The sequence below is a fragment of the Euprymna scolopes genome, chromosome 35 (genome assembly GCF_053919585.1).
Source record: "Euprymna scolopes isolate OS-2025 chromosome 35, ASM5391958v1, whole genome shotgun sequence".
Taxonomy (NCBI): domain Eukaryota; kingdom Metazoa; phylum Mollusca; class Cephalopoda; order Sepiida; family Sepiolidae; genus Euprymna; species Euprymna scolopes.
Genome location: NC_136516.1, coordinates 35,296,734 through 35,323,577, shown reverse-complemented (window position 1 = coordinate 35,323,577; position 26,844 = coordinate 35,296,734). Strand labels below are relative to the sequence as shown.

General features: G+C 33.6%; 1 protein-coding gene across 6 annotated transcripts in view; it reads right to left on the bottom strand.

Annotated features, from left to right (window-relative positions):
• The window catches only part of LOC145259812 (uncharacterized), a 70,477-nt gene extending 44,369 nt beyond the window's left edge, over positions 1–26,108 (bottom strand). Inside the window, exon 1 of one of the 6 annotated variants that reach the window (XM_080117612.1) lies at positions 25,077–26,108. The gene's annotated coding sequence lies outside the window, so the exon portion shown is untranslated. Of the gene's footprint in view, positions 1–18,419; positions 18,444–25,076 lie in introns of those variants that run through there. The other 5 variants (XM_080117610.1, XM_080117611.1, XM_080117606.1 and 2 more) reach the window with 5 other exon arrangements.
• Positions 26,109–26,844: the final 736 nt, after the last annotated feature.

Genomic DNA, 26,844 nt, shown 5'->3' with positions numbered 1-26,844 from the left:
CTGGGAGTGGGGCATCCCACCGAATGCCAAACATTTATCCGCTATCTCTGAAATTCCAACTGATTGGTTGGTTGCTTTTGTTTTACGGCATATCAACCCTTTTTAGGTTATTTAATGCCGAATCCAGTGATTTTGAAGAACAATTTTTTAATAGAGTATATTTGTTTTTTAAAGTCGGTTCCTATTTAACCCTTAGTTGGGGCCCTAACAGGTACTACCAGTCCAGGTCAGAGTGGACCTGAGAGCAAATGCAATTAAAGGGTGGTTCCACACTCCCCAAAGCCCGCAAGCTGGGGCACCATCACTGGATATAGTTTAAGGTCATATCCAGGATCAACTTCCAATTGAGTGATCATTTTAAGATTCTAACTGTTTCTCTAAGAGCGCTCAAATCTCTCTTGCACTTGGTCCACGGAGTATATTTGCCAGATAGTTTTTTATATTCTTTTTCATAGGGTTGCTCCTATAATTACTGGAATGATAAGGATCTTCCTAAGATTCCAATTTCTTTTCATGCAGTACATAAGACCTTGGTATTTCATTATCTTTTCTCTCTCAGCCCTTTTTTTATCCTGGCATCTCTTGAGATATTAACTTCTACTAAGGTTGCCTCTCCACTAGGGCAGAGTTAGGCACAAGGCCAGTTTATAATTTGGGGAAAATCTAGCTTCCCCCAGAAAGGGGCACTCTGGATAGGAACGAAAATTAAAATTGCCTCAGTCATGAAGAATTTCTCCTTCACTGACCGAGAACAGAAATGGTGAAGTGTAGCATCAGAACAGATACTACACTGCGATCTTGGCCCGAAGGCTAAGACCTTTTCTTAGACGTAAGCCTCTTTATCCCATATCATTATGCCAGGTTTAAGAGCTAAGTTTTCTTGGTAAGTAGCTGTATGAATGGCATAGTCATAGTGAATGGTGTATGACTTATTATCAACTGTTTTTTCTGGTAAACATGTTCTCAGGACTTGTTGCTAAATTCTATATTCAACTTTTTACAGATGGCCTAATGGATATATTTATATACTTCATTGTGTCGCATTGCATAGTAGCCGTCCCCCAACAAAACCTTACAATTGAATGTCAGATGGCTTAGACTCTATACTTTTACGTGTCCGAACCATTGCTGAGACCACTAATCTTTTAACCCTTCACCGCCAGAATTTTTTTATGCAAGAAATATTTTTTTTTTTAATCATAAAACCACACGTGACGGAAGTTAGGGTGCAACTGACACACAAACATAAACAAACTCCTCATACACTTATTGAACGATGCATAGACATGTACTTTGAAGCGCAGGTGGGCTGAGAAGCCATAAAAGTAAGAAATATTGATTTTTGAAAGGCGACTTGAAAGTACAATTTAGCGGTAAAGTCTTAAAAGCATTGGTCATCAAGCCTTGATCTTGGCCACCCATTATAATTCTATACAACCGGTTTATAACCAGTTTAAGAGACTGACTAGTTGCTGAACCCAATCTGTACTTGTCGAACAAGTTACCTAGTTTCACATGAATCGCTCAAGTTCAGTTTCATGGCTTCTTTTAACTTTACTACATCTATTCTGCAAATTTATTCTATGTAACTATTAAATTTTATTAAAATGATGTGATAGTTTGAAAATATTGTCAGAATATCCCTAAAATTTCCAAATCTACCATTTTTTTTACTTGGTAGTCATCACTTATCAAGGACGGAAAGCCACTCGAGGATAAGGATTAATGAATGTAAGGTGGTGATGTAGTAATCAGTTATGGTGTAAATTGGGTATAATTGAATTATTTAGGAGGCCGGCTTAAGAGAAACCTGTTTACATTAGACTTGAAGGTTACCATGTAGTATTCAACCGGGGAGCATGCCAGCGGAACAGTGTTCCAAAGGCGGGAAATTCTGGGAAAGAAGCTTTGTTCATGAAATCTTCGTTTACATTTAGACACAGATAGAGAGTGAGGAAATCATATATAGTGGTTGTAGCTAGTCGAGTATTTTTGTGAAAATTTGGCAAGGGGGACCATAGACTGGAGTTCCGTCGAGCACTTTCCATAAAAATAGCGATAGAGCAGAGACAAGCTCATGACGTTTATTCTGTGGGAAGAAGGTTGGTTTGTTTGTTTTTTTAACAAAGGAATCACCACTTATCAACTCCCGGAAGCCACTCGAGGATAAGGGTTAATGGGTATACATTAGTCAATGTGATTTTTGTAAGTTGGATTATATAGGGGTACGATTCATTAAGAACTTGTTTACATTGTACTTGAGGACAATCAGAGAAAACGGCATCACCTATTAGGTTTCGAAGCCGATTTTGAACTTTATCAAGGCAAAATAGGGCGTGCCGAGCATCTCCTACCCAGATGTGGCAACAATATTCCATTTTAGAGCGTACTGAGCTCTTATACAGATAAAGAATTGTATTGGCAGTGGGATACTTACTGGAGCGGTAGAGTGATCCAACCATTTTACCAGCGATCTTGGCAACAGATTTGATGTATGCGTTCCATTTCAGATTAGGAATGAAGGTCAGTCCCAAAAGCTTGTTAAAACATGGTGCTTTCCCCAGGACGAGTGTCATTCGTTTTAATCGGGGGGGGGTAGTGGGAGTCAATCAGAAAGATCCTTGAAATGTCGTCATAGATTCTTATCGTCTTCATGTATCGTAAATGGATGGTAACATTTAATGCTACTAAGACTAAACTGCTTTCCTTTAACAATTACAAGACGCCTCTTCAACCACCGACACACAAATGGCAAATAACATCCTACCTAAGAATTCTTCCTTCAAACTCCTCGCCTTAACATTCACAGGAAATATGAACTGGAACAACTACATTGAGGACATTGCGAAAGGAAGATGGGTTCCCTCTATCAAGCTAGAAGACTAATCACACAGGAAAGTATCATGTACTTCTATAAGGCCATTATTCGCTCATGCATGGAGTATTGTTGCTACATTTGGGTTGGTGCATCTAGCACTAGTGTCTCCCGATTGAATAGGGTCCGAAAAAGAATCTTCAGTCTAATAGGTCCCACTTTGTCAACTAAACTCCAACCCCTGTCCCATCGCTGCAGTGTTGCATCCATGTACCTGTTTTACAAAATGGAATGTGTCCTGATGAACTCATTGCATTTGTGTCCCCTCAAGGTTCATATCCCCGACAAACTTGCTTAGCAACAAAATCTCACCCCTTCACTGTTGAAATTCTTACATGTCAGAAAGCTTTCTATTCTAATAACTTCTTCTCTCGAAAAGCTAGACTTCGAAATTCCCTTCCTGCTACCTGCTTCCCTGACTGTACTGATATGCAGAACTTTAAATGTAACGTAAACCAACATCTTGTTAATGTTTCTTGGGCATTGCCCCAGTTAGTAGCCCCTTACGTATATACATATGTTGGCATATTTGGACAGCATTTTTTCTCTTATGCATATTTCGTTGTTTATATTTTCCTATAGGTATATAAGGGGCGTAGTGAAAAATCTCATCTACCGAGCCAAACGGAATTCATCTACTAACGAAATAGTAGACATTCTCTGACATAAAACAAACCTTTATTAATAATAACTTCCAAAATTATATCGCGGATTAACAAATTAAACACACTTTAGCCGCCATTAGAAAAAAACACCACCACCAACAACAACAACAGCAGCAGCAACATATTTACTGTAATCTATGAAAAAATAATTGAAAAAAAAATGTCGTATATAAACACATTTTCACACAGAAAAACTAAACTACAATTTATCATTTATCACAAAAAAATCAAAAAAAAAAAAAAAGTATTAATACACAATAACCCGACACCAGACGACAATATACTAAAAACTAGTAACGCCCTGTATGTTTTCAAACGTCCTATAAGAAAAAATGTGTCTCAAAAACAATTCATCTATCAGCATGACTATGACTAGCATTTTTCGACGGCTTACATGCCCCTAACAGCTCCACCTACCTACTGGTAGGTGGAGCTGTTAGATAGCACACGCCACACCTAAAAATGAATTTAGAAGTATATTAATACAAAATACCGTCATTTTAGCCGTCTCGTATCGTAATCTACGCCTCCCAATTATAAAAGTCCTACTCATTCACATAAACAAACTGACTATCAATTAGGCTCAATATGGGGGGGGGTACGCTTAAGTGCTTTGAAACGGTTTTAATCGACTTTTTCAATGACGTCATTAAACTCATTTTTTTAATTCCTACCTAGCCTGAAGATGACATGGAAGTCAACAACGTTTGCGATCATGGCGAATTTCTTTTTAAACTCGAACAGAACGCTTGAACATTGGCCTGCAGAGTGGAAAAGATGGATCACAAAAGAAACAAACATGCATGAGAGCATAAAACGCTTATATATATATAGGACTACTTCTTTAATATAGATATAATTTTATGCGTAAATTTTCAGTATTTACTTCAACAGTGCCCAATACGTAGGTAGAGCTAGGTAGTAAGTTATGAAAATATGCATGGCTACTACATGAAATTACAACGCCATTTACAAGGTCATATGAGTTTTATAATTATATATATATATATATATATATATATATATATATATATATATATATATATATATATATATATACATATATAGTAAGTTATAAAAATATATATGGCGATTGAGCCACACAGACTATTCCACATTTCATTCTCGTGAGAATTCGTCAGGCTTATGCAAAGTGTTGTGGTTACCTTGCGTTTTTATATACGCACATGCTATTGAATTTTTAGTTAGCCAATCAGCTTCCTAGTTTCCACCGCGCCCACCCTAATCAGCCAATAGACGGGCACTTCCAGGACAAAGATACGGTTGAGCTTAGGCTCATCCCTTCCTTTGTGTGTCTTTTTCATGGGAAGAGTAGATATCTAAGTAAGCTGACCTTTTCTTCAACCTAGGTGTGGTAAGACATATAAAAAAAAACGACTCGACGACGACGGCGACGACGTTAGATATGTGATTTTTTTTCTATAATTCGGATATTATTTTATTTCTTATATCTTATTTTTATTTTATTTATTTATTTTCTATTGTTGTCAATCTTAAAATTATTTTGTATCGCTATCCTAGAGTAAAGTTTATCATGTGCACACATTTGTTCGCTACAGTTTAATAGATGTTGGGGTTCTTTAAATTATATTCATTCAGGCATGATCTACATGGATCGTCTAGGTCCCTACATGTGTTTGCTTGTCCTACTATTTTCCGTTCTACCACCGGTGAACGTCCGCTTTCTTTGAGTTCCCAGTATTGGTTTGCAAGTGCTGTTTTCATTCGTTTTTTTTTTTGTTTTTTTTTTTTGTTTCTGAAGGTATTTTTATGATCATAATATCGGGTTTTGAAATCTAATAATATTTTTTTTAATATTTTTAGTAATATTTTTTGTTATTCGGGTTTTCTTTCGCAAATCTTGTAGCTTGGTAAACTATGCTATTTGTTAGACCTTTATTTTGAAATGGGCAGAATGTGCGGGATCTACGGTTGCATTTATCTTGTTCATTATTAGTATTTTTATTTCTATTAGGGTTATTGTTTGGGTTTGGTTTATTATTATTATTATTATTATTATTATTATTATTATTATTATTATTATTATTATTATTATTATTTCTACTAGTTACATTTTTGTTCTTTGTGTTAATTTTATTTTTGTCATGTTGTTCACTTTTTATTGTTTATTTTGTTATTATTTTCATTGCTTTAAATATTTTGTTATTATGTGCTTTAATTATCATCTCTAAATTTTCGCAGCAGCTGTATGATAACTTAACGTTATTTTTATTTAAAATTTTGTGTCAGAGATTGGTCATGGGGAAGTGCTTTTCGATGAGGTCTAGAAATTTCTTGCCGAGTTTTGTTTTTAACATGTGATTGTATGGCGCCGTATACCAGATTATATTTCTTTTTCTTCTATTTTTAATTTTATTATAGTAATCGGTGTTATGTTGTTTGTATTTGATATCAATATTTTTGTATCAACGCGGAATATTCTGTGTAGATAATTGCCATATATATATTTATAACTTACTATATATATTATTCATTTTATTTATTAAAAATTGAAATATTTTAACTTAAATATTTAATAAATAATAATAATAATAATAATAATAATAATAATAACAGCAACAAAAGATACAGCCCCCCCCCCCAAAAAAAGGGAGCGACGCCAATAAACGAAGGGCAGGTAACTCTCTCACCACTTATGTAAGTGAAACAAATAAAACAGAATCGCTAATAAAAAATAAATTTATGTTTGGTTGATTAATCGGAATCGGAATCGGGAATCGAAAAAATCGGAAATTTTGAGGGTATCGGAACCGGAAAAATTTGTGCCTATTTTCCGATGTTAACGCTGATTCTTTTAATTGGCTTTTTTATTTGATTTCCTTTAAAACAAAAAAAAAATTCTACCGCTGATAGTAATACTAAAACAGTTAATATCTATTGATTTTAACCTATTAGTAAAACTAAAGTCGATAGATCATCCCTCACAAGTGTATCCGTACGTTTAAAAAAATATCTGCACATTTAACATGTGTTTTTATCGTAATCGAGAAAAATAACAATATATATATAAAGAGAGAGAGAGAGAGAGAGAGAGAGAGAGAGAGAGCATGGGTCAGATTGATTTATTAAGGAATCCATGTTTAATTACACAGAGCAACCTCTATTGATTATGTGTCATCATGTGAACCCGATGACACATAACTTAATGTAAGATCACCGAAGTTATGCATCGTTGAACCTGGTCAGTACTAAAATGCGAATATCAGGGGTTATATAAGCTCTCCTCTTATTTCTGCATTCAGTTGTCCTGGACTTCTTGCCACTGGAATCAGGAAATGCTGTCACAGGAGAATTGCAGTTGGGATTGCGCAATCCTTATTTCACAATTTACACATGCAGGCGCTCTTACAGGGGGTATCCATTGTCTTTCGAGACAGAACAGTAGCCCCCTTTTTATTTCTACATTATCTTATCCTAATTTATAGTCGAGATTTGTAATTATATTTTTTACATTAACCTAATAAAAACAAGGTAATCCTGGATAATCAATAGAGGAGAAAAATTTGGAAATATGACTCGGAAATTGTTATATATATATATATATATATATATATATATATATATATATATATATATATATATATATATTCTTTTTTTTTCTTGGCAGTACTTCGCAAACGAAGATTCTATGAAGGGGGCTTTCCACGTCGACTGCAGGCACGCTTGTGCCTGACGAACCCGATGCGGGAGAAGTAGGTTCGGCTGCAGTCAAAAGTCACGTCAGGTTAGCTGCTGAGGCTTCCTGGATCTTTCTCCTATATATATATTCAATATATATATATATATGTGTGTGTGTGTGTGTGTGTGTGTGTGTGTGTGTGTGTGTGTGTTATACTAGCCTGGGTGGCTGGCGTTCCACGGGTGTTTAGAGGTGTGTGTAGAGCAAAAAAAAGTGGTAGTAGGCAGGTAGGGTCCAACCCGTACCGCGAAGGAGGAAAAGAACATGAATAAAAAAAAAATCGTGACGGCTTTGCTGTTGAGCCCATCGCCAAACCGGGAGTGACGAATTAAATGACGAATTAAATGACGAATTAAATTAAGGTAAGTCAATCGAAAAGAGGGGATGACTTTCGAAAATATCGGTAAAAAAGCGGCCCCTTCCAGTAGAAAAGTCTCCAATTGAGAGTGACGGAATTAATGTTTTTAGCCAATTCTTCAATATTTGTCGTCCAAAAGGTCGAACTTTAAAACGATACCGATCTCGTGCAAATCCGTCACCTTTGTCGAAAATTTTAGGCATACTTACATACATACATACATACATTTAAACAGACAGGTGAGATTTATATAATAGACTAGCCTAGGTGCCCGGTGTTACCCGGATGTTTGTAGATGTGTGTTGAGCAAAAAAAAAAAAAAAAAAGTTGTAGTAGGCAGGCAGGCAGGCTCGAACCCGTGACGAGAAGGCGGAAAAGAAAGTGGAGGCGTGTGTAAAGGTGTTGGTTGAGAAAAAAAAAATGGAAAATTGGGAACGAAAAAAAAAAGTGATAGACTGTAGGCAGGCTTGAACCCGTATCGCGATGGAGGAAAAGAAAATGAAAAAAAAAATTAAGCTATTACGCCTGTTACCAAACCAGAAGTGACGTAGGTTTAAATTAAGGCTAGACAATCGAAAAGAGGTGGTGATGACTTTTGAAAATATCCGCAAAAAAGCGACCCCTCCCTGTAGAAAAGTGCCCAGTTAAGGGTGGAGGAATGAATATTTTGTGCGAATTTTTCGATATTTATCGTCCGAAGTGTCGGGCTTCAAAATGATACCGATCTCGTGAAAATCTGTCGCCTCTGTCGAAAGTTTTAGGCATACATACATACGTACGTACCGTTAATCGACGCAATTGTGTTTACAAGGTATAACGATAAAATTGTCGCTCTAGAAAAAGCGACATGATTCCATTTCCGTTTGATGAAAACCGGTTTTTTGTTGCAGACCATCTGCTAGTTGGCCAACAGCGATGAGAACCTTTTATCATGTCTGAAAGTGACACAATGTTCAACGGAGATGCACCGCTGTATAACTCATGCTCGCTACCGATCCAAATTATGACAGCAGGACTATTGACGGTACCCTTAAAATTCATCGCTAGATTGTCACGAATAACAGGGGCGTGCTCAGATTGATGAAAACAAAGTTTCCGACCACGGTTATTGTTTTCTGTTTAGTTTCAAGTGATGGCCACATCATGCCACCTCACATCTTTGAAGTCGGTTTGAAAGTCAACACTAAAGTATAATTGGATGTGCCGAAGAGTTCGGTGATCCCCTGGTGCGACCAGGTGACCGCTGGCAGACACTGGGTGTGGCAGCAGGGCTCGGTGCTGACCCATAAGTCGAAAGAGATCCAGGCTTGGCTTCAGGAGTACCACGACTTTCTAACCTTCCCACATTGGCTCCCTTCTTTCCTCGACCTGAACCCGCTGGACTACTACGTTTGGACATACGTTGAGAATATCACCAACATGATCTCCTACAGTAATAAAGTCAGCCTCATCGCCGCCATTCGCTGAGTATTCGCCAAGCTCCCGCCGTCGCTTGTGAAAAAGAGCATGCTCTCAGTTCGGAACCCGTATCGAGGCGGGTACGTGAACAATACCAAGATGATGACTTTTATTTTCAGCAAGATTGGGGCACCACCTCATTTGCACTCGATGTGCGCGCACAACTTGACTCAGAATTTCCTAACGGATAGATTGGATGCCGGGGCGCCATTGACTGCCCACCACGCTCGCCAGATTTAACTCATATGGACTTCTTTTGGGGAGGATCTGTTAAGTATAATGATTTCGCACGCGTGCTACACACTGTTGTTGTTGTTGTTGTTGTTGTTGTTGTCAGTTCATTTTAGAGGCTTGTCAGGAAATTGATGCCAATAAAGACTTTGTTCAAGAGTGTATATGAGTGTCCGTTCTTGATAAGAGGAGTGTGTGAATACTGATAACAAACAATTTGAATACATAAGAGATTAGGGCGGCGGAGTTGTACAGCCATCACCTACATGCGTAATTTGTACAGTGATAAGTTTTTTGAATTTTTTTTCACTGGATTATTATTGATTGGACACTAATTAACCAGATTATGAAATAAAAATTTTTTTTTTTAAATCATTATTTCGACATTTGAAAAGGGTGCTAACTTTTTAGTGATAACGTTCTGGTAAATCGGTCATCCATTTTTGTAACCAATAAAAACGCTGGAATATCAAAGCCATAAAAAGTAAAAATGACATGTACCTATCGTATTTGTAAGTCAGAAATATTTATTTTGTTTCTCAAAGAAAAAAAGATAGAATGAAATTTTTTTTTTTTTCAACTTTTTTTATTTTTTGTTTTAACTTAGTTTTTGGTTGATGAAAAGTGAGTTTGCGGGTGTTTTTTTTTTTTTTTTTTTAACAAATTATTTGTTTTTATGAAAGGTGAGTTTATCGGTGTTACATTCAATTTCTTCATTAATTCCCATCTTGGGTTTCCGGAAGTAGCCATAATTTTTTTATTAGCACGTGTTCACAAGGGAAAAAGCAAGCAATTTTTTTTTTTTTTAAATGGCAATTATATAACCATTCTGAGGAATGTACGCGGATCGACCAACGTTAAAATATTCGTCATGTATCGTTAGGACTTGTAATGGGTTTTGCAGTAAAAAGCTAAAGGTAATCCATTTTCAAAATAGTTGTAGGGAAAATGGTTAACATTAATTAGCAACGGAGATGAAAGAAGGTTTTTTTGGGGTTTTTTTTTTTTAGCCTCTCAGTTGGAACTATAGATGGCATTTGCTTTTTGTTACTTAATAAGAAACTCATTAGGGGTCCTGAAGATACTGAAATGTAGAAACGTCGGTCAGCCGCGTATACATCTCAAAATGTTTATATATATATATATATATATATATATATATATATATATATATATATATATATATATATATATATATATATTATGTGTGTGTGTCTCTGTGTGTCTCTGTGTGTGTAAGGCTATATGTCTGTCTCCATATTTTCACACTCTATATCTACAGAAAACTAAAAGCTGCAGAAGTGTGAATGTGTATATCTGAGGACACTTCTTAACCTATATACTCAACGAATGTTTGATCTACAGGCTTAAAATTTAGTATAGAAGGTTTGCAGACATGCGAACAACTTTTTAATCGGTTTTCATTCGCAAACATGGGCGGCTAAGGAGTACAAAATTCGAAAAATTAATACGTGGGCCTCATCGAATTTTTACATGTTTGCTAACTGTTTCACCAATGCGCATGCGCGATCGTGAAACATGATTTCTTGACTATGTTAAGAATAAGTAAGGTTGAAAACACTTTGCAAAGAACGTGTCAACCTGGCCTAATGGTTATCGTATTTGACTCGTTGTTTTTAGACTTTGGTTTCGATCTCAGCTCGAGTATTTCTTTTTTGTACTTACAAAAAGTGAACTGTTTCGAAAATAAAGCACAATATTTGCGTGCACATATTTCAGTTTCTGTATTAATTAAAATATAATATATATGCATATTTTACGACCGGGCAACACCAGACGGCTTGCTAGTATATAAAAACAAATGCATAAAATATTTATATATGCGTATACATGTACATATATGTGGGCATATATATATGTGTATATATATATATATATATATATGTATATATATATATACATACATGAATGTATATGTGTGTATATGCATATATATGAATATTCATAGTAATTATCTGTATTTTTAGATGAGGTGTTTTCATTGATTGAGATTGTCGGACTGACTTCCTCATCTTGATTGTTATCGTCACAACGTTTCGGCCCTTTTGCCCTCCGACCTTCATCAGGTGTTTTGTATCGAACTGGGGAACCGTTTGTTAGGAATCTCGAACCCAACCATTTATTATTATTACGGGGGTACCGTCAAACAGTCTAGCTGGAGTCCGAACTCGGTACCCCCGTAATAATAATAAAGGGTTGGGTTCGAGACTCCTAACAAACGGTTCCCCAGTTCGATACAAAACGCCTGATGAAGGCCGGAGGGCAAAACGGCCGAAACGTTGTGACGATAACAATCAAGATGAGGAAGTCAGTCCAACAATCTCAATCATATGAATATTCGTGTATATATATATATATATATATATATATATATATATATTTGTTTGTGTGTGTGTATGTATACGTGTATATATATATATGTGTGTGTGTGTATATATGTATATATAAGTTCAAATACATTGATAACATTGAATAAAAAAATTATAAGTGCTCAATGCTTGAGTAGAGCGTTTAATAATTTTAATTTATAAATATTAGGAAGAGTCTATGCCAACTGACCGACGTTTCGACGTCTACACGTGTTAACGTTAATGTGTACATGTATGTATATATATATATATGTGTGTGTGTGTGTGTGTGTGTGTGTGTCTGTGTCTGTGTCTGTGTGTCTGTGTCTGTGTGTGTGCGTGTGTCTGTGTTTGTGTATGTGTGTGTACTATGCATGAATATATCTGGTATAAATATATGGTATATATATACATACATACGTATATATATATATATGAGTATGTATGTATGTGTATGCATATATATATGTATATGTATATATATATATGTGTATATATATATATATATATATATATATATATATATATATATAAGTTAATGTTAGCATTTTTTAAATGTTTATTTAATAAATTTAAACATTTCTTAATGGGAGCATTAGTGCACAATAATGTTACAGCTAAGCTGTGTATCATTTTGTTTTGGACATTAATGTTTTTTTTTTTTAATTATTTAGTTAAATAAAACTCCAGAGTTATTTATGTGGGAGTTGCTGATATTGCCCATTAGTGGAGTTAGGGTATTGGATATGGCTCGAGCGATTTTGTGGCACAACGGATGCCGGATATTATAAAAAGGAAAACAACATTAACTTACCTTTTCCTTCTGACACCTTTATAAAAATCATTAGACTTATAACTGACATGACTTATTTTCAATTCAATAATAATTTCTACAGGCAAAATTTCAAGCTTCCATACGGGTAATCCTCTGCCCGTTCTTAGAATTCCTAGAATTTGCCCTTTTCAAGTTCAGATTACTTCCAAACATAATACTTTAGTTATACTGACAACATTTAAATTTTTCCCGAAACACATGCATAGAGAACCCTATATAAACTTTACCTATAAAACAGAGAACAATCACTAAATACCATTTTTAGACATACTTATAATAAAATCTAACAATAATCGATCCTTTGATGTTCACCGTAAAAACAACACACAAAATACTTACATCCATTTCCACTCATACCATAATAACAAAATAAAAACAGACATGATAATAGGTTTCTTCCTGCGTGCATTCAGAATTTATAGTCCGGGATATATTGGCGAAGAAGTCAAATACCTCACAAAATCTTTTAAAACTTTGCTATATCGCACATATTTTATATTAAATGCAAAGAAAAAGGCAACACACATATTTTCCAGAAACAAATAATCAAGTCATATAGACCAGACACTTCTTTCACATGCGGACATATTCTTTTACCTACGCCAATAATACAATAATTTGCAACGCTCTAAACAAACTAGGAATTCAAATAACACATAACGCATCACAGACCATAAAACAAACATTAAAAAAACATTTCCAAAACAAATCCATATCCAATGCAAGCATATATGTTGTCCCATGCCATAATTTCCATCATATATACATTGGTGAAACTCAACGTGGCTTAGAGAATAGACTCAATGAACATAAATGGAATATAATTCATTGCGACATGATTATTCTTTTTACTTCAAAAAGCAAAAATCGTTAAATTTATTGAAAATGAATTGCGACAAAGACCTCTTTAAATCAGCACTCATCGCAAACTCAAACACAATTTAACTGCACGCGTGTTGCTACAACGTACCGCCTTTAATAAGTAAATTCATATTAAAAGAATTCAAATTTCGACACATCATAAAAAACATTGTCTATGATAATTACTACAGATATAACACTTGCCATTTTTGGTGCCCAAGTTTTCTCCGTGTGTGTGTGTGGAGGGGTGAAACGGCACTAACCCTACTCGGGTTTAACCGGCTTCCGTCGGTTCTATGGGAGTATGAAATTCACAAGCGGTCCCCAGTCGCATGTATATCCCCGTTAAGGGCGATGACGACGTTAGAGTGTTGCAATTCTTGCAGGGAGGTGTCGACGTCCTCCTACGTACAGCGCCTGAAATTCCAAAATTGGTCACCTGTTTTAGTAATGATCAGGCTCAACGTTGCCTAACTTCAGTGATCTGATGGGAGCCGGTATGTTAACATGATTATGTCGTACTTACAAGGCTTCTAAGCTGATTAAGACTAATTTGAGGGTGCTTATTCCGAAAATCATATATTTTTCTCATTGTTGAGATATTTGCTATTTTATACCTTTTAACCTTAAAATTAGGTGTTCTGCGTCCCTGTTTTGAGCTCATTATCTTCCTTTTCACTCTTAACTAAAAAGTTACTTTCTTCCTAATTTCCTTCTCCAGTTGGTATTTACTTCCTTTTTTTACAACCACTGGCGACACAGCATGCCTCTTTCTTCTTTATCCGCTCCTATTCCTGGCATCAGCGGTATGTTTTAGCCTTTTATTCTTCTGGACAATGGATTTGTTTACTTTGTCATGCAACGTGACATTTCATGTTCCATTTCTTTACGAACTTATCCAGTCTTTCGATTTCTTTAACTTCCTTATTTTCCTATACTTGTTTGTTGTTATTGGTTTTACTTTCTCATACTCGCCATTGTTTCCTTTCAGTTTGTACGTTTTCTCATTAAATGAATATACCTGCCGATTATGTACTAGTAATCAGAGTCGTTATTTTTTATGATAGTTTATCTGACTGTGAAGCGTAAATGCGTGCGACGACAGTACATTACAAATGTTTCTGTATACATTCTAGCTTCATAATTACAATTGTATGTTGTCATTGTGATGTACGTTAATTGATTATGACTTCACAAACCTTAAAGTAAAAGTCAAATTTGCTATACAATGAGTTATGTAGTTTGTAAGAAGTGGACACTGAGTAGTAAATTAGGTAAAAACAATATAAACATCTTAGGCACCATGACAATATGTCGTCGTCGTCGTCGTCGTCGTTATTACTCCCAGCAATGGAAGTTTTATTTAAAATAAAATCAAATAATAAAAACACGATAATTGAAGGAATCCTTTTTGGCATCGGAAAATAATCACGTTTTTATAGTTTTTTTCTACTTTTTAAATAAATATACCGAATTTGTAACAGTTTATCTGACTGTAAAGCGTAGGTGTATGTGACGACAGTATATTAGGCGTGTTTCTATATACATTCTAGCTTAATAATTACAATTGTAGGTCGTTATTGCGATGTACGTTAATTGATTTGCTGTATATATATATATATATATATATATATATATATATATATATAATTATTTTTTTACTATAATAATTAAATACCTACAGACACTAGTGTTTCATCCTTTCGGGATTCTTCAGTGCAGGGTGTCACGATTACTACCAGTCGAACGATTCGAACCCCGCGACACGAGACCTCTGGCTCGATTAGCGGAGGCCATATCCATTCGGCTACCATTAATCATGTGAAATAGCGTTGAATTTTAAACATTTTAATTTAAATGTTCATTACGTCAGACAGACAGTGATCAAATCGTTATACGATGATCTACGCATAAGAGCTAAATTGACCGACTTTTTAATTCAACAGAAAGTGCTCAATGATAAGAAACGTATTTCTTAAAGGGGCTGTCATAATTATTTTTTTACTATAATAATTAAATACCTACAGACACTAGTGTTTCATCCTTTCGGGATTCTTCAGTGCAGGGTGTCACGATTACTACCAGTCGAACAATTCGAACCCCGCGACACGAGACATCTCTGGCTCGATTAGCGGAGGCCGTATCCATTCGGCTACCATTAATCGTGTGAAATAGCGTTGAATTTTAAACATTTTAATTTTAATGTTCATTGCGTATATATATATATATATATATATATATATATATATATATATATATATATATATATATATATATATATATATATATATATATATATATATATATATATATATATATATATATATATATATATATATATATATATATATATATATATATATATATATATATATATATATATATATATATATATATATATATATATATATATATATATATATATATATATATATATATATATATATATATATATATATATATATATATATATATATATATATATATATATATATATATATATATATATATATATATATATATATATATATATATATATATATATATATATATATATATATATATATATATATATATATATATATATATATATATATATATATATATATATATATATATATATATATATATATATATATATATATATATATATATATATATATATATATATATATATATATATATATATATATATATATATATATATATATATATATATATATATATATATATATATATATATATATATATATATATATATATATATATATATATATATATATATATATATATATATATATATATATATATATATATATATATATATATATATATATATATATATATATATATATATATATATATATATATATATATATATATATATATATATATATATATATATATTAATGGCTGTATGCCTGTCTGTCGGCCTGTCGGCCTGTCTGTTTCCATATTTCCAAACTCTATCTCCTCCGAATCTAAAAGTGGCAGAGCGACGTTGGGGCCTCAAATAATTGGGGGGGGGGGGTTACGGGCCGGTCTTTTAAGCGATCTACAATGAGTCCAAATTGAAAAAATCGTTAGACATTTTTTACATTCATCTTTGTTTATTTTTAATATTTAATCGGTTTTATGCGTGTCACGTTGGTACAGTGGTAACGTCACCAGCTTTAAATGCTGCAGTTTTGTTTTCAGTTTTAGCTGATGGCACCTAAATACTTTTTTTTTTTTACTTTTGAAATCACAATGATATTATATACGAAATCTGGACAAATTAAAATATATTTAAGCGTATTCTACGCCCGGGCAAAGCCAGGCGCCCCTCTCCAGCTAGTATATATATATATATATATATATATATATATATATATATATATATATATATATATATATATATATATATATGTGTGTGTGTGTGTGTGTGTGTGTGTGTGTGTGTGTGTGTGTAGAATTTTCCGTTCAACCGACTCTGTTCTGTAAGTACTGAAACCGTTCAGATAATCATCTATTACAAGCACTTTGTTCCTTTTTTTTATAATTGTTAGAAAATCAGTTTTGTTTGCAAATATATTTTCAATAATTTAATTCCTTTTTTAATCTTGCAAATTAGATTAACACTAAATAAATGCTTATTATCTAAACCATGTCTTAGAAAAAAAAATGACATTAATAATAAATGATATAAAAGTGGCAATACGGCATATTCACTCATTGTAATCATCGCTAAATACCGGACGTGCTGGAAGTGGACGGTTTTGCGTCCCAGGTTGAAAAATTTCCACGTTGCTTTTCAGTGTTGAAATATAATAAAGCATATTTTATGACTGGGTAATGCCCCCCCCTCCATCCGCTAGTCTTATAAAAAAATGTATAACTAAAACATTGATGTGCTGTTCACTTATTTCACACAACATTCAATTCCAGCACCAAAAGTTCCTACCTAGATAATTAATTCTCAGGAGGAAATTAGGAGATGGTTTCACATCCCCTGATGAAAAAATTTCAGTTATTCTTTGTTTCCAGTATTGACTTTAAATATAATAAATAAGAATATCCGCGGACTGTTTTTGTCATGAATATGTTTGTTTACTTTTATGAATGTATCGCATTTGTTGTCTATTTTATAAAACTCAATTGAACAATTTCTTAATTCCTATTTTAATCACGTAAATTATAGTAACACTAATGAAACGCTTATAATCTAAACCATGTTTTTGTAACAATAAAAAACATTAATAAATAATCATCAAATAAATCAAATGAAAGCGCCAATACGGAACATATTCCATTATATATGCTCTGGAAACAAAAAACCGTATTCATTGAGCTTGGAATTTTTCAAACTTATATTAAAAAAAATTAAAAGGAAATTGTAACGGATTAAAAAATATATATTTCAGCAAATGATTAACCTATATATATATATATATATATATATATATATATATATATATATATATATATATATATATATATATTATATATATATATATATAATGAACAAATGACAATAGTCTATATTCAAAATTTCATGATGTTGACCATTTTACAATTTATTCCTTTAATTCACTTGACATTTACACATCATGACGGTATCTGTTTCGTAGCACACAATCACAAATTAAAGTCATTGATTGTTATAATAGTTAAGTGAATGATTTTGTGCGACGAAATAAACACTATCAAGAATTGTAAATGTCAGCTGAATTAAAGAAATAAATTGTAAGATGGTCAAAATCATGAAATTTTGAATATAGACTCTAGTTATTCATTCTTTATATGCTCTGTAATTAAATTGAGCTTCTTCAATAAGAATTGGTATTTATGAAAGGCAAATAAAAAGTGAATAAAAATATTTCCATAAATATATGTGTGTATGTGTGTGTGTATCTGCGTGTGTATGTGTGTGCATATGTGTGTGCATATGTGTGTGTGCATGTGTGTGTATGTGTGTGTATTTGTGTATGTGTGTACGTGTGTGTAAATGTGTATGTGTGTACGTGTGTGTATATGTGGATGTGTGTATGGGTGTATTATACTTACAGTCTTTAGTGTCTGATGTTTTCACAATTATCAGCGCAAGAATGACGAATCCCTCAACCAGTAGCAATCTTTACGTCCTGCATTGAAGATTGTGAACGCATATATATTTGTATTCAAAAACTGCAAATTTAAGCTAAATTGAATGCGACTGTTTAAACAAATTATACCTCATTTGATTCACTTTTTATCTCTCTATAATTTTACCTATTCATATTTGACTTTTAATTGAAATATTCTAGTGTTCAGGTCAATTAAAAAAAACTTCCAATTGAGGAGGCAAAAGAAAAAAGTCCGCAGCAACAAATTCGCTTAAAACCAGCTTAAATTATCATCCCTAAATCAGTGTAAATATCCACCAACAGGCAACAAAGCATCTCTAATCGTAATTGTTGTTGTTCCAGGTTATGCAACGTAACATTTAGTCCATATGCCACGATTTTCTCTTAGTGATTGTCAGGAGCTCATTAATCTCCATCTTTCTGGTTTATCCAATCGAGAGATCGGCTGCAGATTGAAATGTGATGAGAAAACGGTACGCAAAACTGTGCAAAAGCACCAAAACACAGGCAGTGTTCGTGATGCCCCTAAATCTGGTCGTACCAGAGTTACTTCTAACAGGGAATACAATGCTATCAAGATCTGGAGCTTAAGAAACAGATTTGAAACGGCGCCTCAAATCCAACAACAGTGCAATCTTGTTAAAAAGTGATCTCTTTCTACTGTCAAGAACAGGTTAAAGGAATTTAATTTACGAGGATATGTTGCAAAACGCAAGCTAATGATTTCTGTAAAGAACAGAAAGCGCCGTCTGGACTTCGTCAGATGCAATGGAAATTATGACTTTTCATATTGGTCAAAAGTGCTTTTTAGCAACGAAAGCAACTTCAACGGGCTAGGCAGTGATGATAGGCAGTACGTCCGTCGGAGGAAAGACGAAGAATTTAATCCTAGGTGCTCAGTTTCAACGCTGCAAGGTGGTAGAGGTTCAGTTTTGGTGTGGGGTATTATTAGTACCAATGGTCCAGGGCATATAGTTCGCTTGCAAAGTCGAATTAATTCGACCAAGTACATTAATATGTTGACTGAGCATTTTCTACCTTACTTTGGTCGAAATTTGGATGATGATCCCATTTACATGGAGGATAATGGTCCCATTCACACAGCTGGTAAGATCAAGAGGTCCCTGGAAAAGCATGATATTCCGTGTTTCGATTGGCTTGCACAATCTCCAGACCTAAATCCTATCGAAAACTTATGGCATTACATCAAGGAACAGCTACGCAATGATAAAATTTCAAATTTGGAAGAACTTCAGACAAAAATTAAAGAAAAGTGAGATACCCTTTCTCCGAATTATTGCTGCAGTTTAATTCAAGGAATTCCCAAAAGATTGCAGATTGTCGAATTACAGAAAGGCTATGCTAATAAATAGTAACTAGTTCATTGTGTTCCTGTTGTATTTGTGCTGCATTAATGTTCTTAAGTTACATTTAAATAACAATTTTCTATTGTCCGTCTTTCTTTTCACCTCTTCAATTTGAAGTTATTTTTTTAAATTGACGTGACCACTAGAATATTTCAATTAAAAGTCAAATATGAACAGGTAAAATTATAGAAGAATAAAAGGCCACTCAAATGAGGTATAGTTTGTTTAAACAGTTACATTAAATTTTGCTTAAATTTGCAGTTTTGAAAAATTACAAGTGAGGACTTTCTTTTTGCCGCCTGTGAGGGGTGTGCAATAAGTAATGCCCCTGACCCACTTCCAATAGAAGTAGAGCAATGAAACTTAGCACAGTTATTAGTCTTTCTCTACATAGGAACCACCCAGAGTTATGCATTTCTCCCATCGTTTGATGCAGTTCTGGAGACCGTTTTTGTAGAATACCCCAAATTGGTCCTCAAACCACTACGTGACTTCAGAAATCAAGGCTGCATCATATGGGAAACGCTTTCTTTTCAAAAACAACTTTATGGTTGGGAAGAGGTGAAAGTCAAAGGGTGCAAGGTCAGGAGAGTAGGGAGGATGGGTGAGGATTTCATAACCACACGCCTGTGCTTCTGATCTGGCGACATGCGAGTTGTGGACCGGAGCGTTATTCTGCAGGAGGAGGGTACCTTTGCTGATCTTGCCCCGCCTCTTGATTTTGATAGTTTCCCTTAATTTCCTCAAAAGTGAAGCATAATAGGCTCCTGTAATTATGGTACCCTTTGCAAGGAAATCTGTCATCACTACTCCGCTCTGGTCCCAGAAGACTGTGAGCATAACCCTGCCAGTGGAGGGCTGCACCCTTGCCTTCTTTGGAGGTGGTGAGTCCTAGTGCTTCCACTGCATTGACTGGGCTTTGGTCTCTGGGTCATAATGATGGACCCAGGTTTCATCCTGTGTAATCAGTCTTTTGAAAAACTTTGACTCATCTTCTTGGCACATATCCAAATTCGTCCTCAAGCACTCAACGCGTTCTCGCTTCTGGAATGGTGTGAGCAACCTGGGAATCCATCTGCCAGACACCTTATGCATATACAAATGGTCATGAATGATAGTTTCCATAGACCCTGTACTAATCTTGATATATTGGGCTATTTGGCGAATAGTAATGCGCCGATCTTCCAAAATGGCAGCCTCAACTTGACGGACAGATGCCTCATAAATGGAAGAAGGAGGAGGGGCGACCAGGTCTGGGAGCTGTTTCTACAGACTTCCGGCCATGTTTGAATTCATGACCCCAGCGTTTTACAAGGTCATATGATGGGGCATTATCACCATCAGTTACTTTCATTTCATCAAAAGTCTCCTGTGGTGTGCGTCCTTTCAAATTCAAAAACCGGATCACTGCTCGACATTCAACAGGCTCCATTTCACACCTGACTCAGTTCAAACAGCTGCAAAACAGAAACTACAATTAGTTCAGAGCTGTAATTTGCCACATAACCCGTAGAGATATAAATCATTGCACACGCAAAATTTCAGCTAGATCAGACAACTGGAAGTCGGTCAGGGGCATTACTTATTGCACGCCCCTCGCCTATATATATATATATATATATATATATATATATATATATATATATATATATATATATATATATATATATATATATATATATATATATATATATATATAATTCTTGGTCCGTTCGTTATCTAAATAACCACTGGAACAATTGCTTCGACATTTTGGTATAATATGTTTACTGTACCCATGCGTGTTTTTATATATCTCTTTTTAATTATAACATTATAGTTAATTTTTCTTTAATAGATGGTTTTCTTTGTACCGATGGGTCGTTTTTTTTATTTGGGGACAATTATTTATTACCGCCTGCCGTCACGTGACATCACAAAAAGCATTTTTTAGTCTCACCACTATAGGCCGTGGTCTAGCTTAATGTAAACAGAATGTGTTTACAATACCGGTAAATTTTCAATGGATTTAATCACGTGATTATTGATAATGTAACCATGAAATGAATGCCGACATTTTGACCCTTCCCTTTACTTAAAAATTCACCAAAAATCAGAAAATTAGCCAATTTTAATGAAAATTTCAGTATTTATCAAATAATGATCACAGAATATAATGAATTAATTATTTTTACTTAAATCTTAGTGAAAATGCATTATTTTGTTTAAACAAAAAATACCTTTACTAAAATTATGGTTTTCAGTAGTAAATAAAATACGCAAGAATTTAGTTTTGCTTTTTTATATAAATAAAGCTTTCATATATATATATATATATATATATATATATATATATATATATATATATATATATATGTTTAGTTCAATATTGAAAGTGAACGAGTCTGTCTGTCTGTCTGTCTGTCTGTCTGTCTGTGTGTCTGTGTACATTTCCCTACGCAATAACTCTGTCAATTTTAAGTCTACAGACACGAAATTTTAATATACAGGGTACTGAGATTTGGGAAAATCGATGTGATCGGGTTTCGGTCATAAATTTGGCTGTTAAGGGTTAAAAGTTCAACGATTTGACTTTTGAGAACTCTACCAAACTCCTCCGACAATTTGGGGTTTAAATACTTGAAATTTTGGATGCAGGTTTATTGGACATGGATCTAACTTAATAACTTAATTTGAGCCCAAAACAATCAACTTTAAGGGATCATAATAGGGGTCCCAAGTTAAAAAAAAATTGACCCTTTTTTTTTTTTTTTTTTTGCTCAACATACACCTCCAAACACTCGGGCAACGCGGGCTGGATAGATAGATAGATAGATAGATAGATAGATAGATAGATAGATAGATAGATAGATAGATAGATGTGAGAAATTTAGTTCAATATTTATACACGTTTGAGTGATTGTGATTTCATATTCTATTGGCTGCAATTGAAAATCAGTCATCATCTATTTCTTTGTCATAACTTAGTTCACCTGATGACTATAAGGCATTGTAAGAATTATTATCCTTTGTTAATCAGAACGAAACCGGAAAAAGCTCTCGATGTTAATGATTTATTTAATGATGATGATTAAATTCAAATTCATTTGATTTAATAATTTTCCGTTGTCTTTATCGCACACATGCACACATGTATACCCGTGCACAAATATCTATACACTCGCATACACATATGACATATACATATATATATATATATATATATATATATATATATATATATATATATATATATATATATATATATATATACTAGCATGGGTGCTCGGCGTTGCCCGGGTGTTTAAAGGTATATGCTGAGCAAAAAACAAAACGGTTAATTTTTTTAATTTTTATCCTTATTATGACCCCTTAATATTTATTGTTTGGGGCTAAAATCGAGTTATTAAGTTAGATCCATGTCCAAGGAACTTATATCTAAAATTTCAATTGTTCATACCCAAAATTGTCGGAGGAGTTTGGTAGAGTTCTCAAAGGTCAAATTGGTGAACTTTAACCCCTTAACAGCCAAATTTCTGGCCGAACACGAATCACATCGATTTTTCCAAATCTCAGTAGACTGTATCTCAAATTTCGAGTCTGTAGACTAAAAATTGGCATAGTTATTGCGTAGGGAAACGTACACAGACAGACATACAAACAGACAGACACACACACACACACACACACACACACACACACACATACACGTTCACTTTTATAGATATATATACTAGCATGGTGCCCGGCGTGGACAGGGTGTTTGGAGGTGTATGCTGAGAAAAAAACAAAAAAAAAACGGTCAATTTTTTTAACATGGGACCCCTATTATAACCTCTTTAAATTTATTGTTTTGGGCTCAAATCGAGTTATTAAGTTAGATCCATATCCAAGGAACATATATCTAAAATTTCAAGTGTTTAGACCCCAAATTGTCGGAGGAGTTTGGTAGAGTTCTCAAAGGTCAAATTGTTGAACTTTTATCCATTAACAGCCAAATTTCTGACCGAAAACCGATCACAAAGATTTCCTCAAATCTCAGTACCCTGTATCTCAAATTTCGAGTCTGTAGACTTAAAATTGACAGAGTTATTGCGTAGGGAAATGTACACACGCACACACACAGACACTGTCACTTTTATAGATAGATAGATAGATAGATAGATAGATATGGAGAGAGAGAGAGAGAGAGAGAGAGGGGGGGAGAGAAAGTATAGATCTGTGGTATTTGAGATTTTGTAGTTCGGTCCGATATCAAATTACATAGAGTCCTTAATATATATTAAAAGTTATGCTTCCGTCAGCTCAATGCATTTAGCGCATATTTAAAATATTTAAAACGATAGGGTTACAACATGTTTCATCCTAAATCTTTATATATATATATATATATATATATATATATATATATATATATATATATATATATATATATATATACCTTTTTTTTACCTACAGACATTATTGTATCATGCTTACGCAATCATCAATGTAGGATTGGAACATACAACGATGCCAACTTTGGCTGACTCCATTCATAGAGCCTCTACCTCCACACAGACACGCGCATGCACACACACATATGTATATACTATGTATATACTAGCATGGGTGTTCGGTGTTGCCCGGGTATTTGGAGATGCTTGTTGAGAAAAAAAAAGTGGTCAATTTTTTTTAACTTTGACCCTTTAAAATTTATTGTTTTGGGCTCAAATTAAGTTATTAAGTTAGATCCATGTCCAATGAACCTATATGTAAAATTTCAAGTGTTTAGACCTAAAATTGTCGGAGGACTTTGGTAGAGTTCTCAAAGGTTAAATCGTTGAACTTTGACCCCTTAATCGCCAAATTTCTGGCCGAAAACCGATCACATCGCTTTTCCCAAATCTCAGTACCTTGTATATCAAATTTCCAGTCTGTAGGCTTAAAATCGACAGAGTTATTGCGTATGGAAATATACACACACAGATATACAGATACACAGATTCACAGACAGACAGACATTTTCACTTTTATAGATATATAGATACATATATAGGGAGTGACAGTGTTAGAAAGGATGGGGGTCAACAGGTACAATGACAAATTCATTTGTTTTTATATTTAGTTGATATTACAATTGAAATTCATTTTTTTTTTTTTTTAAGATAGAATTTTTTATAGATAGATGCATGCAGAAACTTCTGAGCCGTTATGGAAATATTCTATTTATTTAAGAAAATGGAAAAAGAAAAAATTCATCGATATCATACCTGTGTGTAAAAATACGTAGAAACTCACAAATCATATAAAATCCTGAGGCCACCTGACGTGTGTTTTGTTGTTGTTGTTGTTGTTTTTTGTTTGTTTGTTTGTTTGTTTGTTTGTTTGTTTTTTGTTTTTGTTTTTTGTTTTTTTTTGTTTTTTTTCAGGATTTATTGTGCTGTCGTCATAATCGCTGATGATATAAATCTCAACACCGACAAGAATGGATATTGTTCTGTTGTAGATAATATTTACGCTATAATCAACCAGTTCTTAGCGTACCACATTGATACTCCAACTGCTAACAACAACAATAATAATAATAATAATAATAATAATAATAATAATAATAATAATAATAATAATAATAATAATTTAAGGATTTTAAAGTAAGACAGTTTGCCTCATCGTTTGTTTTCGTTCTCTTGTGTGTTGTTGTTTTTATGTTTTTTGTTTTTTGGATTTTTGGATTTTTGGTCGTTAAACAAGATACAGAAGAATCTACGTTCGCTGGTTTCTCTTGAAGTGACGATTTACGCAAACAGACGTATGCTGGGATGGGTACAAGAAAGAAACCCGCTGTCGTGTTATAATTTCAGATATTTTTTTTCTACTTCTCCCCAAAACGAAAACGAATTAACACGAATAGTAGAATCTGATCGCCATGGAGAGAGGGGCATCTTTTCAGTAGCGGCACTTGATTAAGTCGTAGTGATCACCGTAGACTGTCATGTTCACTGTGCAGTGCGTTCTGCAATTTGTGTAGTAGAAGTTCGTCGAGCAAGTGCGTGATTCTGCTTCGCTTTTTCTCTCTGCAGTAAAAAAAAAAAGTGCTTAAAAAATGAATGCAAACGGACGTGTATTGTGCGTTTGTGCATGTGTTTGTTACGTATGGTGTTAGTTAACAGTATTATTGTTATTACGGATGAACTTGTTTTATTGTAAGAGGTTTTAAAAAAAAAAAGGAGAGAAAAAAGGAAAAGAACAAAAAAAGGTTACGGCAATGAGGTCTACAAATGTTAGCGAGAGGCCGAAAAAAAAAATCAAAGCGGCTTAAGAGGAAGAGAGGGAGAGATATGAGATAAAGCTTGAGATAGGGGGGGGGTTATGATGTCCACACCTTATTATACGCCATTATGGGGAGGTACGTAAATTAAGATACAAAGGGGCGGGGAGTGACCGGGAAAGAGAAAGAGGCAGAGATGAAATGAAAAGAGAGATAGAAAGAAAAAAAGAAAGTAAGAAGAAAAAATATTAAGCAATAACTTAATAGTCGGAAAGAGAGAGATGATAAGAAAAAAAGAAACGTTTAGAGATGTTAGGAGAGAAGTGCATGTGAAGAGAAAGAGAGAGAGAGAGAAAGAGAGAGAGAAAGAGAGAGAGAATGAAATAGATTAGGATATATATATATGAGAGAGAGAGAAAATGAAATAGATTAGAATATATATATATATATATATATATTCTAATCTATTTCATTTTCTCTCTCTCTCTCTCTCTCTCATATATATATATATATATATATATATATATATATATATATATATATATATATATATATATATATATATATATATATATAGTGTAAAATTTTGTTGAAAATTCAAAGATTCACGTTTTGTTTTTAATAACCTTCGTTTATTTTCTGGATTTTTTCCATTACAGCTGTTTAATATATATATATATATATATATATATATATATATATATATATATATATATATATATATATATATATATATACAGAGAGAGAGAGAGAGAGAGGGAGATAGATAG